The 3,927-nt window shown below is 40.9% G+C and overlaps 1 long non-coding RNA gene across 1 annotated transcript in view; it reads left to right on the plus strand.

Annotated features, from left to right (window-relative positions):
• The window catches only part of LOC134469970 (uncharacterized), a 3,987-nt gene extending 1,321 nt beyond the window's left edge, over positions 1 to 2,666 (plus strand). The window contains exons 3-4 of the long non-coding RNA XR_010039101.1: positions 1,043 to 1,145; positions 1,858 to 2,666. This is a non-coding gene — a long non-coding RNA (uncharacterized LOC134469970). The remainder of the gene's footprint in view (positions 1 to 1,042; positions 1,146 to 1,857) is intronic.
• Positions 2,667 to 3,927: the final 1,261 nt, after the last annotated feature.

Below are 3,927 nucleotides of genomic sequence, written 5' to 3' on the forward strand. Positions count from 1 at the left end.
TATCTCATAATTATCATGAGTTGTTCTTTCAGGCTCTACTAAGGAACATTGTATGCATTTATAAGTAGATAACCTTGATGGTGTCATACTGTGTTTGCCTATGTGGGGATCTGGGTTCAGTGTTGCCAGCTGGAAAATGCTGAATTATCTACCAAAACCTCAAAATTATCATTTTTGGGGACTGGGAGGAGATTATCGTACTAGACCCAAATTGTTGTTTCAAGGCATCAAAATGAACTGAATTACAACTCTGAAATGATTGTACATCATGCTTTTTTGATCAGTGAGGACAAAATTGACAATTATGGTACAAATACGATAATCATCATATATCTGGCAACACTGTCTGGGTTTCTCTCTCTCTCGCACATGAACACACCGGACACACGCGTCACATGAAGTGCTGGCAGCAAGTGCACAGGTGGAGACATTTCCGCGGTGGAGGTGGATTCAACAGGAGGACGGTGCACGCATGGCGTGCGTTGCAATATGCGACCTTGCCTCCTCCACTTGCTTCTCTCCTCGTACCAGGAAGTAATATGTCATGATGACATCACTGACAACAGCATTATATTTCAATATCTTGCAAAAGCTCAATTGTAGTCTTTTTCTCATTTGCAATTGGGATGGTGAATGAAAAACAGTCCCTCAAAAGTTGTGGCTAGGCTGACAGCTGGGAAACTTTATCGTTTTCTCCACAGAGGAGGGGCCAGGAGGCGGGACGAGGAGGCAAGCGCAAGTGGAGGAGGCAAGGTCGCATATTGCAATGCACTCATGGTCTGGGGTGTGCGTAGATTTAGGCACGTTTGATGCGCTTGATAAATGAGGGCCCTGAATCATTTGACTTGTTCTGAGTCGCATGACTGACTAGGAAGTTTTAAAGCATGACTTGTGAAGTTCTTACCACTCTCTTGCTGCAGCCATTTGCCACCATCACTTGATCCCCCTGTCATGCATATAATTAAGGATTACTGTACTGTGTTTTAACTGAGTAAATAATATGCATATTGGCTCCTAATGTTTTGTTTTGAACTTTTATTAGGGTAGTTCCAGTCCTGTGTTCCATTCTTCATGGAGGGCATGGGGTGACTGTCTGCGTTTGTGACCCTCCAGTCAGCATTGAGTTGACGGGCTACAGACACTTGGTAACTTTTCTTATTTGATTTCTGATGTTTTTAGTGTTTTATATTGGAATCTTCAATTGTATTAATGAAGCGAACCTTTTCATTTATGCATTCTCTGTATTTTTCGTGGATTTTCATTTTGTATTTACATGGAGGGCATCACAACTGTGCATGAACACATGTAGATGTGCTTAACAAAAAATATAATTCTAGCTGTTGTCCAACAGCAATGTCAGCTGTCTATCCACCTGACGTCAACACGGCACAACTGATGGCCCCGCACATTTCAATAAGCGTATTTTTGTCTATTTTCAAGTAAAAATGCTCAGTTAGTCATGTCACTCTTAAATGAACGCCAGTCCTCCAAAAACTCACTAGAATTGTAGAACTAGAATTTTGAGGCCTAAAACCTAGTTGTAAACTCTTACCAATACAAGTATTTTACAGACATTTTCTTGATCTGATATTGAGTCACAGCCAGTTACTTGGAGAGGTCAAACCTATGTTGGAGGGAATCTGTGGCAGGGTTTCTTTGCTTTTACTTTTTGTACCACTGTTTCACCTAGATAACCAGCTTGACCAAGTGGCCCATTATCAGATCAAGGGTGTTTTTACTTGAAAATAGACAGAAAAATAAGCTTGTTGAAACAAACATGTGAGGCCCTCAGTTTTGCTGTGTTGACGTCACTGTTTGGCATTTTTTTAAAAATGTGAATGTTTTTTAAATGCTCAGCAGTTGGAGAACAGGCTGTGAACTGCTGATATCCTGCGTCCTTCAGCACAGTGAGCGCCAGTGCCACAGATCAACGCAATGTTTGAGCTGCCACAGACACCTTCATCTTCTGGCCATCGAAGTCAACATGCCTTCTGATCACCTTGTTTTTGCTGCATGAAGACCCTCAGGATCCTGAACATTATTCAGATCAACAATATGTTGCCATTTAACTGTTCCAAAGGGACTGATGATAGGACCGTAAGCCTTGAGCATATTTTTAGCTAATTTCCTGATCAGGTAGATATCTTCCCCTGAGGAAAGGCGGGTAAATGAGGTCTTCAGAGGCTGTTCTTCTGGATTTTACCAGATATGTTTCGACAGTAGGGTCACAGGGATGTTGATGTGTCATGTGCTTTGAAATGAGCTGATGTTGTTATGGAGGTGTGCCCTCCCTGTCAATATTGACAGGTTGGTCACACTTTCTACTGAGTTATCCTTTTTGGATGGTGGTCCAGGTGTGTAACGGCATGTATGCCCCCTCATCCCTGTGAACAAAAACCAGGGATGAGGGGGCATACGTGCTCTAACACACCTGGCCCACCATCCTAAGATGACCACTCTAACAGCAGGAGGTTTGACCAATATCAACAGGGAGGGCACACCTCCACAACAACGTCAACTGATTTTAAAGCATGTCACATCAACATCCCTGTGACCCTACCGTCGAAATGTCTGAAGTAACCTGGTTAATGGATGGTGGTGGCGGGGTTCTAATGTTGATTGTGTATATAGTTGTCTTTTTTCAATAAATTGAAGTGTGGTCAGGACTTGCTGTGTACTTTCATTGTCAAACTCTGCTTAAAGGATAACTCCAGCCAATTACATTTTCGGCTCAGCCCTTTCCGGGATCTGAGCTATTCTAATGGGGGCAGATTTTGTTTATCGCTGTTTGCTAGTTGTCTGATTTTGCATAACCTTTTGGATGTTTTGGGGAATAAAGCAAGATGTTGTTTTTATTATTATTTAGTGGGAGCATGTTGAAATTGGCTTGAGTTAAACTTTAAGCTTTTTGTTTTTTAACGATTCACTGAAACCATTGTAAATATTTGGGAATAAAGTAGTCACAGCAATCTGTTGCATTGCTTAAATATTATGGTAATGGGATTACATTACTGATAACATATTTAGCTTATTACATTTCAAAAGTAACCTCACCAACCCTGTGTAGGCCTATGTAATATTTATTTCATGTGTGTAGATTTGTAAACATGCTGAATAGGATCAAAAGGTTTCAGGAAACTATGGATTTAACCTGTGATCACATTGTTGAAACTGGGCCCATAGGGCTTATTGCTAGAAATAAGACTTATTGTCCAGAAATAAGACACAACGGTGCTGTAGCTTGGTTAGTGCAGCCCTCAAATATTATAAGGCACCAAACAATAAACCAGCCTTCACTGTTGTGACTTGTGCAAATATTGCATTCGTGTAGGCCCTATACAATGATGGCACATTCAAGTGTAATGTAGCCTAATTTAGATAGTGTCCATAACGTAACCATAGGCCTACACTCATACATAGATTACATTACATTGCTCTTCTTAGCTGACGCTTTTTACAGACGGGAATGAAGAAACTAATGATTCATTGTACATATTTTGTCCAAGTATAATGTAGGCCTACTTATTTGCTTGTGAAATGTGTATGTTTAATTTTCCCCCATGTAGAACTAAACGTTTTCGAGGTAGGCTATGCCCTGTTCATCAGGAAGTCTCGTACAGCTGGTATGAATGGGAAAAAGGTAGGCCTAATTAGTTGAGCGTAAATGTAGGCTATGTTGACAAAAAATGGTTTAACTATCAATTTTTCAGGGTAAGTAAATGACTAACATTTTGTAACGAACCAGGATTAAACAAAAACAAAAACCTCCGGTAGTCAAATATGTCAATTTATGCGGATTTAATCCCGCATGTTGGCTTGGTTCCGATAGACGTTCATTCATTTCAAAGCAGCGCTCCGCGGCGCTTCCCATGTTCCAAGATGGCGGCCTGTTTGACGCAAGCGTTCCTATTGACCGCTTCATTCATG

This window comes from Engraulis encrasicolus, chromosome 19 (genome assembly GCF_034702125.1).
Source record: "Engraulis encrasicolus isolate BLACKSEA-1 chromosome 19, IST_EnEncr_1.0, whole genome shotgun sequence".
In the NCBI taxonomy this organism is placed as follows: Eukaryota; Metazoa; Chordata; class Actinopteri; order Clupeiformes; family Engraulidae; genus Engraulis; species Engraulis encrasicolus.